Genomic DNA, 13,794 nt, shown 5'->3' with positions numbered 1-13,794 from the left:
GAAATGGATCCTTGGGGTTTTCCATATAAATTAATTATGCAAAAGATTAATCTTACAACATTATGCACAATTAAAAATGCAGATGAAACGTATACAAAAACAAGAGAAGAAACACTAGACAAATTAATGCAGAAATTTTTTCCTAAGGATACGGTGGAAGATGATACAATGGGACAGATGCAGCTAAGAAGAAATCATGCAAGAGAAGCAACAGTAGTAGATGTGGACGACTCCGAATTGGTATCAAATGATGAAGTAGAAAAAATTATAAAGAAACTAAAAACAGGTAAGGCCACAGGCCTCGATGAAATAACAAATGAAATATATAAAAGGAATAAAGATATATGGGTCCCTTACTTAACAAGACTTTACAACATATTGTTAAAGAAACAAACATTCCCAAATGAATGGAAAATTTCGAAGTTAATTATACTACTTAAGAGCCTGGACAGAGACCCCTTAGAAATTGGTGCCTACAGACCAATATGTTTACTAAAGAACATAAGCAAAATTTATGAGAGAGTTATAGCTAATAGGATAAACAAGTATAGAAATACACAGAATGACACCCTACAATATGGTTTTAGAGCGGGAAGATCGACTGAGGATGCACTGAATGTTTTTAAAGAACAAATACAAAATAGTAGCTACCAAAAGAAATATGCTCTAGCGTTGTTTGTTGACATTGAGGGAGCATTCGATAATCTATGGATACCAGCGTTATTAGAGAATTTGAAGAAATTAAGGCTTCCACAATATCTGCAAAACGCAATAAAAGATTATTTCCAACACAGAAAAATAGTTATACAAACAGAAATGGGAGATAAAGAAATACAAAATGAAAAGGGCTGTCCACAAGGTTCAATCTTGGGACCCCTGATGTGGGATATACAACTACAGCCTTGCCTGGAGAAAATGGCAAAGAATGAGTCAATAGATAGAATCATAGCCTTTGCTGATGATATTGTAATAATAACCTCGGCAAATACCAGAAGAGAAATAGAAACAAAAACTAACCAAGTAGTGGAAAGTCTATATAACTGGTGCTCTGAAAATAAATTAAAGCTATCAGCGAAAAAAACTAAGTTTATGCTTTTTGGAACCAAATTAACTAGGGAACCACAAATAAAAATATTAAATCAAAAAATAAAAAGAGTAACAGAATTTAAATACTTAGGCGTAACAATAGATGAAAATTTAAACTTTGAGAAACATGTACAATATATAGTTGAAAAAAGTAATAAAATTGCCAACAAACTAATGACAACTGGCAAAAATACATACAAGTTACCAAATAAAATATTAAAGCTATACCATGATACAATACTATGTGCGACTATGGCATACGCTTCAAGTCTATGGGTACATCGAATTTTCGAGAACAAAAAAATTAGAGATTCCATAAATAGACCTCAAAGAAATTTACTTATAAGACTAAGTGGAGCCTTTAACACAGTGCCAAATGAAGCATTATGTATACTACTACATATAAAACCACTACATCTGGTAATACTACAAAGAGCAGCATTCTACTGGCTAAAAAAGAAAGAAAACGAAAAGCTAATAGATCTTCTTGGCAAGGCAGTAACAACAAAGAAGGAGATCGAAGAAACTATAGAAGAAATATGGAACTTAGAATGGACAAACTCAAACAAATCAAGAAGATTATGGGATATTATTCCAACAATTAATAAAAGGAAAAAGTTAAAACATCTAGATCCAAGTCCAGGTGTCATTCACTTTCTAAGTGGGCACGGCCCCTATGAAACTTACCTGTATAGAATAAAGGCCAAAGAAAATACAATTTGTGAATGCGGCGAAATTGGAACACCAGAGCACCACATCTTTTGGTGCCCTCTGACAGAAGATGTAATACCAGAGAGGGAAAATATCAGACGTAAAAATCTAATACAAATAATCGAAAACGAAAATGATTTTAACATCTTAAAGCGAATAGCAAACAGCTATTCTGAAATAAGAAGAAGAACTTATTACAATGAAAACGAATAAGCATTGCATAAATGTAAATAGAATTAGAGTGGATGTGTCTTTGAGTGTTTTGAATGAATGAAATCTTCCGGACCGAAGAAAATCTTCAGGATGGCACTGGTATTCCGTGCCCCCCGGGGGAGAGGAGCGAGTGGATCATCGCATCCCCGGTTTACACCGGATGGAACTCCGGACGCGTATGGTCTTGTGTGTGTGCGTCGCATGTGTGCTTTTGTGTTCGTGGTCTCCGGGTTTTCGGTTTTCGGGTTTTTGGGTGTACCTCATTGCGTCATGGACAATAAGTGAAGAGGAGTGTCTCAGAGATAGTGAACTTAGTGACCGCTTCAGTCGATCTCGGCCGAAATGACGGTCCCAGCCTGGGTGTGCGGGCGGAAGGACACAACGGACCAGGATCCACACTAAGTGCTCTGAGTGGGTCCTGGACCTCAAGTCAGCACATACAGGACTGTGATATGGCATGGACACGAAACTGAGAACACTCACAGAACACTACATGAATAACTATTAAATTTATGTCATATAAGAGTGGAAGTTATTAGTGAAGTGAAATGTTAGTGTAAATGTGTTCCGTGACCACAGGAGAGAACCAATCATACAGTGGAAAACCATAGTGATCTGTTTTGCTGTGAAAAGTGAAGAGAAGTGCAGTTTGATAAATAATCATACAGCATACGGGAGAGGAACCATTGTCATACGGTGAAACCCGAAGAAAGAAGATGAAGCAACATATTATTAAATAAAACTTAACTAAATAATAAAAAAATAAAAAAAATAAATAATTAATAAAGTAAATATAAAATTAATTAAACAACATCATTAAACACTCATGTGGAATAACAAGAGGGAAAAAGGATAAATAGTAGCCTAATTAATAAATGTATTAATACATGATAATAAATAATATAATAAACCATTAAACAAGAATAGGAAACCATAATTACATTTTTTTTAAAATAAAAATTAGAAACTAGGTAACTAAAAAACATAATAAGACTATAATCTTTAAAAAAAATCTTAATAATTAAGAAAAGAAATCAATCAGTAGGAATTAAATGGTTAAGAACTATAGGGAAATAATATATAAAAATAAACAAATAACAGCAAAATAGAAGAGTAGATTAGTTAGATAATATAGATAGATAAGTAGATAAGAATTAATAACAATAGAATATATTATTTAAGTATTTTATATCGTATTCCATACTATTACAGTTGTTGGATCAGGAATTGAAATACTAAGTAGTATAGTTCAGGATAGGTGCAGATAGATATAAGCTGAGTAGCACTTTGCAAGAAAATTGTTGTTATTTTTTTTTCTCATAGTTTATTCTTGTTGTTCTTTGTTTTTTGTTTGTTTTGTTCTTGTGCTGTGTTTTTTTTGTTCTTTCCTTTTTCCCTTTTCCTTTTCACCTTTTTTCTTTCAAACATGGATACCCAATAAAGATAAGAAAATAAATAAATGGCAATGATGATAACCCGTTCCGGTCAAAAGTTTCAGATGCCGGATCTGAAAGACGGGCCTGAGCCAAAAAAAAAAAAATTAACTAAAACCAACCAACCACTTGGCGTCACAGCCCATTTGTGATTCTAAGGCTGCTCCAGCACCATCCATTAGTGACAAGCTGAACTATGTCTAGCCTAGCGGATAGCAGGTTGTCAGCGCAATGAGACGCGCTGTCCCTAACAGGAGCATCAGGAGCTTTCTAGACCTAATGGTCGACACCTCTTCCTTTCACGCGACTCCCCAGTCAGGCTCACGACGTTGGGTGGACGCAGAAAATTGGGAAACATCGGATGGGAATCGAACCAGGGACTACGTGGGCACGAATCCAACGCTCTAGCCAGTAGACTACTGTGTCCCTTTCAGTTTTTAACTAAAAGTAACAAACCACTTGGCGTCACAGCCCATTTGTGATTCTAAGGCTGCTCCAGCACCATCCGCTAGTGACCAGCTGAACTATGTCTAGCCTAGCGGAGAGGAGATGGCCGGCGCGATTAGACGCTCTCTCCCTATCAGGCGCATCAGGACCTTCCTAGAACCAGTGGCCATCAACTCTTCATTTTACGTGACCCCCAGTTTGCCTCACAACGCTGGGTGGATAAAGAAATTTGGGAAACATTGGCTGGAAAACGAACCCGGGACCTCGAGGACATGAGTTCAACGCTCTAGCGACTACATTAAATATCCCCTTCAGTTATTAACTAAAATGAACAAACGACTTGGCGTCACAGCCCATTTGTGATTCTAAGCCGGCTCCAGCACCACCCGCTAGTGACCAGCTGAACTATGTGTAGCCTAGCGGAGAGCAGATGGCCGGCGCGATTAGACGCTCTGTCCCTAACAGGCGCATCAGGAGCTCTCTATATTTAGTGGTCGTCACCTCTTTCTTTCACGTCATTCCCCAGTCAGGCTCACGACGCTGTGTGGACGCCGAACATTGTAAAGCACCGGCCCGAAATCGAACTCTGGACCTCGGGGACATGAGTTCAACGCTCTAGCAACTACAATAGGTATCCCCTTCAGTTATTAACTAAAAGCAACAGACCACTTGGCGTCACAGCCCATTTGTGATTGTAAGCCGGCTCCAGCACCATCCGCTAGTGACCAGCTGAACTATGTCTAGCCTAGCGGAGAGCAGGTGGTTGACGCGATGAGACGCTCTGTCCCTAACAGGCGCATCAGGACCTTCCTAGAACCAGTGGCCATCAACTCTTCATTTTACGTGACCCCCAGTTTGCCTCACAACGCTGGGTGGATAAAGAAATTTGGGAAACATTGGCTGGAAATTGTTTCCGGGACCTCGAGGACATGAGTTCAACGCTCTAGCCACTACAATAGGCATCCCCTTCAGTTATTAACTAAAATGAACAAACGACTTGGCGTCACAGCCCATTTGTGATTCTAAGCCGGCTCCAGCACCATCCGCTAGTGACCAGCTGAACTATGTCTAGCCTAGCGGAGAGCAGGTGGTTGACGCGATGAGACGCTCTGTCCCTAACAGGCGCATCAGGGACTTCCTAGAACCAGTGGCCATCAACTCTTCATTTTACGTGACCCCCAGTTTGCCTCACAACGCTGGGTGGATAAAGAAATTTGGGAAACATTGGCTGGAAATTGTTTCCGGGACCTCGAGGACATGAGTTCAACGCTCTAGCGACTACATTAAATATCCCCTTCAGTTATTAACTAAAATGAACAAACGACTTGGCGTCACAGCCCATTTGTGATTCTAAGCCGGCTCCAGCACCATCCGCTAGTGACCAGCTGAACTATGTCTAGCCTAGCGGAGAGCAGGTGGTTGACGCGATGAGACGCTCTGTCCCTAACAGGCGCATCAGGGACTTCCTAGAACCAGTGGCCATCAACTCTTCATTTTACGTGACCCCCAGTTTGCCTCACAACGCTGGGTGGATAAAGAAATTTGGGAAACATTGGCTGGAAATTGTTTCCGGGACCTCGAGGACATGAGTTCAACGCTCTAGCGACTACATTAAATATCCCCTTCAGTTATTAACTAAAATGAACAAACGACTTGGCGTCACAGCCCATTTGTGATTCTAAGCCGGCTCCAGCACCATCCGCTAGTGACCAGCTGAACTATGTCTAGCCTAGCGGAGAGCAGGTGGTTGACGCGATGAGACGCTCTGTCCCTAACAGGCGCATCAGGACGTTTCTAGAACCAGTGGCCATCACCTCTTCATTTTACGTGACCCACAGTTTGCCTCGGAACGCTGGGTGGATAAAGAAATTTGGGAGACATGGGCTGGAAATGAACCCGGGACCTCGGGGACATGAGTTCATCGCTCTAGCCACTACATTAGGTATCCCCTTCAGTTATTAGCTAAAAGCATCAAACCACTTGGCGTCACAGCCCATTTGTGATTGTAAGCCGGCACCATCCGCTAGTGACCAGCTGAACTATGTGTAGCATAGCGGAGAGCAGGTGGTCGGCGCGATGAGACGCTCTGTCCCTAACAGGCGCATCAGGAGCATTCTAGATTTAGTGGACGTCACCTCTTTCTTTCACTTGACTCCCCAGTCAGGGTCATGACGCTGTGTGGACGCCGAACATTGCAAAACACCGTCCAGGAATCGAACTCTGGACCTCGTGGACATGAGTCCAACGCTCTAGCCACTACAGTAGGTATCCCCTTCGGTTATTAACTAAAATGAACAAACCACTTGGCGTCACAGCCCATTTGTGATTCTAAGGCTGCTCCAGCACCATCCGCTAGTGACCAGCTGAACTATGTCTAGCCTAGCGGAGAGCAGGTGGTCGACGCGATGAGACGCTCTGCCCCTAACACGCGCATCAGGACCTTTCTAGAACCAGTGGCCATCACCTCTTCATTTTACGTGACCCGAAGTGTGCCTCACAACGCTGGGTGGATAAAGAAATTTGGGAAACATGGGCTGGAAATCGAACCCGGGACCTCGAAGACATGAGTCCAACGCTCTAGCCACTACAGTAGGTATCCCCTTCAGTTATTAACTAAAATGAACAAACCACTTGGCGTCACAGCCCATTTGTGATTGTAAGCCGGCTCCACCACCATCCGCTAGTGACCAGCTGAACTATGTGTAGCCTAGCGGAGAGCAGATGGCCGGCGCGATGAGACGCTCTGTCCCTAACAGGCTCATCAGGAGCTTTCTAAACCTAGTGTTCGTCACCTCTTCCTTTCACGTGACTCCCCAGTTTGCCTCAGAACCCTGGGTGGATAGAGAAATTTGGGAAATATGGGTTGGAAATCGAACCCGGGACCTCGAGGACATGAGTTCAACGCTCTAGCCACTACAGTAGGTATCCCCTTCAGTTATTAATTAAAAGCAACAAACCACTTGGCGTCACAGAACATTTGTGATTGTAAGCCGGCTCCAGCACCATCCGCGAGTGACCAGCTGAACTATGTCTAGCCCAGCGGAGAGCAGATGGCCGGCGCGATGAGACGCTCTGTCCCTAACAGGCGCATCAGGACCTTTCTAGAACCAGTGGCCATCACCTCTTCATTTTACGTGACCCGTAGTGTGCCTCACAACGCTGGGTGGATAAAGAAATTTGGGAAACATGGGCTGGAAATCGAACCCGGGACCTCGAGGACATGAGTCCAACGCTCTAGCCACTACAGTAGGTATCCCCTTCAGTTATTAATTAAAAGCAACAAACCACTTGGCGTCACAGCCCATTTGTGATTGTAAGCCGGCTCCAGCACAATCCGCTAGTGACCAGCTGAACTATGTCTAGCCTAGCGGAGAGCAGATGGCCGGCGCCATGAGACGCTTTGTCCCTAACAGGCGCATCAGGACCTTTCTAGACCCAGTGGCCATCACCTCTTAATTTTACGTGACCCCCAGTTTGCCTCAGAACGCTGGGTGGATAAAGAAATTTGGGAAACATGGGCTGGAAATGAACCCGGGAGCTCGGGGACATGAGTTCAACGCTCTAGCCACTACATTAGGTATCCCCTTCAGTTATTAACTAAAAGCATCAAACCACTTGGCGTCACAGCTCATTTGTGATTGTAAGCCGGCTCCAGCACCATCCGCTAGTGACCAGCTGAACTATGTGTAGCCTAGCGGAGAGCAGATGGCCGGCGCGATGAAACGCTCTGTCCCTAACAGGCGCATCAGGAGCTCTCTAGATTTAGTGGTCATCACCTCTTTCTTTCACGTGACTCCCCAGTCAGGCTCACGACGATGTGTGGACGCCGAACATTGGAAAAAACCGGCCAGAAATCGAACTCTGGACCTCGGGGACATGAGTTCAACGCTCTAGACACTACAGTATTTATGCCCTTCAGTTAGTAACTAAAATGAACAAACCACTTGACGTCACAGCCCATTTGTGATTGTAAGCCGGCTCCAGCACCATCCGTTAGTGACCAGCTGAACTATGTGTAGCCTAGCGGAGAGCAGATGGCCGGCGCGATGAGACGCTCTGTCCCTAACAGGAGCATCCGGAGCTCTCTAGAACCAATGGCCATCACCTCTTCATTTCACGTGACTCCCCAGTTTGCCTCAGAACGCTGGGTGGATAAAGAAATTTGGGAGACATGGGCTGGAAATCGAACCCGGGACCTCGAAGACATGAGTCCAACGCTCTAGCCACTACAGTAGGTATCCCCTTCAGTTATTAACTAAAATGAACAAACCACTTGGCGTCACAGCCCATTTGTGATTGTAAGCCGGCTCCACCACCATCCGCTAGTGACCAGCTGAACTATGTGTAGCCTAGCGGAGAGCAGATGGCCGGCGCGATGAGACGCTCTGTCCCTAACAGGCTCATCAGGAGCTTTCTAAACCTAGTGTTCGTCACCTCTTCCTTTCACGTGACTCCCCAGTTTGCCTCAGAACCCTGGGTGGATAGAGAAATTTGGGAAATATGGGTTGGAAATCGAACCCGGGACCTCGGGGACATGAGTTCAACGCTCTAGCCACTACAATAAGTATCCCCTTCAGTTATTGACTAAAAGCAACAAACCACTTGGCCTCACAGCCCATTTGTGATTGTAAGCCGGCTCCAGCACCATCTGCTAGTGACCAGCTGAACTATTTCTAGCCTAGCTGATAGTAGGTTGTCCGCGCGATGTGACGCTCTGTCCCTAACAGGACCATGAGGAGCTTTCTAGACCTAGTGGTCGACACTTCTTCATTTTACGTGACCCCACTTTGCCTCACTACGCAGGGTGGATAAAGAAATTTGGGAACCATCGGCTGGAAATCGAACCCGGGACTTCGGAGACATGAGTTGAACGCTCTAGCCACTACAGTAGGTATCCCCTTCGGTTATTAACTAAAAGCAACAAACCACTTGGCGTCACAGCCCATTTGTGATTGTAAGCCGGCTCCAGCACCATCCGCTAGTGAACAGCTGAACTATGTCTAGCCTAGCGGAGAGCAGATGGTCGGCGCGATGAGACGCTCTGTCCCTAACAGGCGCATCAGGACCTTTCTAGACCCAGTGGCCATCACCTCTTCAATTTACGTGACACCCAGTTTGCATCACAACGCTAGGTGGATAAATATATTTGGGAAACATTGGCTGGAAATGAACGCGAGACCTCGGGGACATGAGTTCAACGCTCTAGCCACTACATTAGGTATCCCCTTCAGTTATTAACTAAAAGCAACAAACCACTTAGCGTCACAGCCCATTTGTGATTCTAAGCCTGCTCCAGCACCATCCGCTAGTAATCAGCTGAACTCTCTCTAGCCTGGCGGAGAGCAGGTGGTCGGCGCGATGAGACGCTCTGTCCCTAACAGGCTCATCAGGAGCTTTCTAAACCTAGTGTTCGTCACCTCTTCCTTTCACGTGACTCCCCAATTTGCCTCAGAACGCTGGGTGGATAGAGAAATTTGGGAAATATGGGCTGGAAATCGAACCCGGGACCTCGGGGACATGAGTTCAACGCTCTAGCCACTACAATAGGTATCCCCTTAAGTTATTAACTAAAAGCAACAAACCACTTGGTATAACAGCCCATTTGTGATTGGAAGCCGGCTCCAGCACCATCCGCTAGTGACCAGCTGAACTATGTGTAGCCTAGCGGAGAGCAGATGGCCGGCGCGATGAGACGCTCTGTCGTTAACAGGCTCATCAGGAGCTCTCTATATTTAGTGGTCGTCACCTCTTCATTTTACGTGACCCCCAGTTTGCCTCACAACGCTGGGTGGATTAAGAAATTTGGGAAACATTGGCTGGAAATTGAACATGGGACCTCGGGGACATGAGTCCAACGCTCTAGCCACTACAATAGGTTTCCCCTTCAGTTATTAACTAAAAGCAACAAACCACTTGGCGTCACAGCCCATTTGTGATTGTAAGCCGGCTCCAGCACCATCCGCTAGTGACCAGCTGAACTATGTCTAGCCTAGCGGAGAGCAGATGGCCGGCGCGATGAGACGCTCTGTCCCTAACAGGCGCATCAGGACCTTTCTAGACCCAGTGGCCATCACTTCTTCATTTTAAGTGACTCCCAGTTTGCATTAGAGCGCTGGGTGGATAAATATATTTGGGAAACATTGGCTGGAAATCGAACCCGGGACCTCGAGGACATGAGTTCGACGCTCTAGCCACTACAGTATTTATTTCCTTCAGTTTTTAACTAAAAGCAAAAAACCGCTTGGCGTCACAGCCCATTTGTGATTCTAAGCCTGCTCCAGCACCATCCGCTAGTGACTAGCTGAACTCTCTCTAGCCTAGCGGAGAGCAGGTGGTCGGCGCGATGAGACGCTCTGTCCCTAACAGGCTCATCAGGAGCTTTCTAAACCTAGTGTTCGTCACCTCTTGCTTTCACGTGACTCCCCAGTTTGCCTCAGAACGCTGGGTGGATAGAGAAATTTGGGAAATATGGGCTGGAAATCGAACCCGGGACCTCGGGGACATGAGTTCAACGCTGTAGCCGCTACAATAGGTATCCCCTTCAGTTATTAACTAAAAGAAACAAACCACTTGGTATAACAGCCCATTTGTGATTGTAAGCCGGCTCCAGCACCATCCGCTAGTGACCAGCTGAACTATGTGTAGCCTAGCGGAGAGCAGATGGCCGGCGCGATGAGACGCTCTGTCCCTAACAGGCGCATCAGGAGCTCTCTAGAACCTGTGGTCATCACCTCTTCAATTTACGTGACCCCCAGTTTGCCTCACAACGCTGGATGGATAAAGAAATTTGAAAAACATTGGCTGGAAATCGAACCCGGGACCTGGAGGACATGAGTTCAACGCTCTAGCAACTACATTAGGTATCCCCTTCGGTTATAAACTAAAAGCAACAAACCACTTGGCGTCACAGTCCATTTGTGATTGAAAGCCGTCTCCAGCACCATCCGCTAGGGACCAGCTGAACTATGTCTAGCCCAGCGGAGAGCAGATGGGCGGCGCGATGAGACGCTCTGTCCCTAACAGGCGCATCAGGACCTTTCTAGACCCAGTGGCGATCACCTCTTCAATTTACGTGACACCCAGTTTGCATCACAACGCTGGGTGGATAAATAAATTTGAAAAACATTGGCTGGAAATCGAACCCGGGACCTCGTGGACATGAGTTCAACGCTCTGGCAACTACATTAGGTATCCCCTTCGGTTATTAACTAAAAGCAACAAACCACTTGGCGTCACAGCCCATTTGTGATTGTAAGCAGGCTCCAGCACCATCCGCTAGTGACCAGCTGAACTATGTCTAGCCTAGCGGAGAGCAGATGGCCGGCGCGATTAGACGCTCTGTCCCTAACAGGCGCATCAGGAACTTTCTAGACCCAGTGGCCATCACCTCTTCAATTTACGTGACACCCAGTTTGCATCACAACGCTGGGTGGATAAATATATTTGGGAAGCATTGGCTGGAAATGAACCCGAGACCTCGGGGACATGAGTTCAACGCTCTAGCCACTACATTAGGCATCCCCTTCAGTTATTAACTAAAAGCGACAAACCACTTAGCGTCACAGCCCATTTGTGATTCTAAGTTTGCTCCAGCACCATCCGCTAGTGACCAGCTGAACTATGTGTAGCCTAGCGGAGAGCAGATGGCCGGCGCGTTGAGACGCTCTGTCGTTAACAGGCTCATCAGTAGCTCTCTATATTTAGTGGTCGTCACCTCTTTATTTTACGTGACCCCCAGTTTGCCTCACAACGCTGGGTGGATAAAGAAATTTGGGAAACATTGGCTGGAAATTGAACATGGGACCTCGGGGACATGAGTCCAGCGCTCTAGCCACTACAATAGGTTTCCCCTTCAGTTATTAACTAAAAGCAACAAACCACTTGGCGTCACAGCCCATTTGTGATTGTAAGCCGGCTCCAGAACCATCCGCTAGTGACCAGCTGAACTATGTCTAGACTAGCGGAGAGCAGATGGCCGGCGCGATGAGACGCTCTGTCCCTAACAGGCGCATCAGGACCTTTCTAGACTCAGTGGCCATCACTTCTTCATTTTACGTGACTCCCAGTTTGCATCACAGCGCTGGGTGGATAAATATATTTGGGAAACATTGGCTGGAAATCGAACCCGGGACTTCGGGGACATGAGTTCAACGCTGTATCCACTACAATAGGTATCCGCTTCAGTTATTAACTAAAAGCAACAAACCACTTAGCGTCACAGCCCATTTGTGATTCTAAGCCTGCTCCAGCACCATCCGCTAGTGACTAGCTGAACTCTCTCTAGCCTAGCGGAGAGCAGGTGGTCGGCGCGATGAGACGCTCTGTCCCTAACAGGCTCATCAGGAGCTTTCTAAACCTAGTGTTCGTCACCTCTTCCTTTCACGTGACTCCCCAGTTTGCCTCAGAACGCTGGGTGGATAGAGAAATTTGGGAAATATGGGCTGGAAATCGAACCCGGGACCTCGGGGACATGAGTTCAACGCTCTAGCCACTACAATAGGTATTCCCTTCAGTTATTAACTAAAAGCAACAAACCACTTGGTATAACAGCCCATTTGTGTTTGTAAGCCGGCTCCAGCACCATCCGCTAGTGACCAGCTGAACTATGTGTAGCCTAGCGGAGAGCAGATGGCCGGCGCGATGAGACGCTCTGTCCCTAACAGGCGCATCAGGACCTTTCTAGACCCAGTGGCCATCACCTCTTAAATTTACGTGACACCCAGTTTGCATCACAACGCTGGGTGGATAAATATATTTGGGAAACATTGGCTGGAAATCGAACCCGGGACCTCGTGGACATGAGTTCAACGCTCTAGCAACTACATTAGGTATCCCCTTCGGTTATTAACTAAAAGCAACAAACCACTTGACGTCACAGCCAATTTGTAATTGTAAGCCGGCTCCAGCACCATCCGCTAGTGACCAGCTGAACTATGTCTAGCCTAGCGGAAAGCAGATGGCCGGCGCGATGAGACGCTTTGTCCCTTACAGGCGCATCAGGAGCTCTGTATATTTAGTGGTCGTCACCTCTTTCTTTCACGTGACCCCCCGGTCAGGCTCACGACACTGTGTGGACGCCGAACGTTGGAAAACACCGGCCAGAAATCGAACTCTGGACCTCAAGGACATGAGTTCAACGCTGTAGCCACTACAATAGGTATCCGCTTCAGTTATTAACTAAAAGCAACAAACCACTTGGCGTCACAGCCCATTTGTGATTGTAAGCCGTCTCCAGCACCATCCGCTAGTGACCAGCTGAACTATGTGTAGCCTAGCGGAGAGCAGATGGCCGGCGCGATGAGACGCTCTGTCCATAACAGGCGCATCAGAAACTTTCTAGACCCAGTGGCCATCACCTCTTCAATTTACGTGACACCCAGTTTGCATCACAACGCTGGGTGGATAAATATATTTGGGAAACATTGGCTGGAAATGAACCCGGGACCTCGGGGACATGAGTTCAACGCTCTAGCAACTACATTAGGTATCCCCTTCGGTTATTAACTAAAAGCAACAAACCACTTGGCGTCACAGCCCATTTGTGATTGTAAGCCGTCTCCAGCACCATCCGCTAGTGACCAGCTGAACTATGTCTAGCCTAGCGGAGAGCAGATGGCCGGCGCGATGAGACGCTCTGTCGTTAACAGGCGCATCAGGAGCTCTCTAGAACCAGTGGCCATCACCTCTTCAATTTACGTGACCCCCAGTTTGCCTCACAACGCTGGATGGATAAAGAAATTTGAAAAATATTGGCTGGAAATCGATTCCGGGACCTGGAGGACATGAGTTCAACGCTCTAGCAACTAAATTAGGTATCCCCTTCGGTTATTAACTAAAAGCAACAAACCACTTGGCGTCACAGCCCATTTGTGATTGTAAGCCGTCTCCAGCACCATCCGCTAGG

This window comes from Thermobia domestica, chromosome 4, assembly GCF_964235325.1.
Source record: "Thermobia domestica chromosome 4, izTheDome1.hap1.1, whole genome shotgun sequence".
Taxonomy (NCBI): domain Eukaryota; kingdom Metazoa; phylum Arthropoda; class Insecta; order Zygentoma; family Lepismatidae; genus Thermobia; species Thermobia domestica.
Note: the sequence above shows the minus strand (reverse complement) of the source record.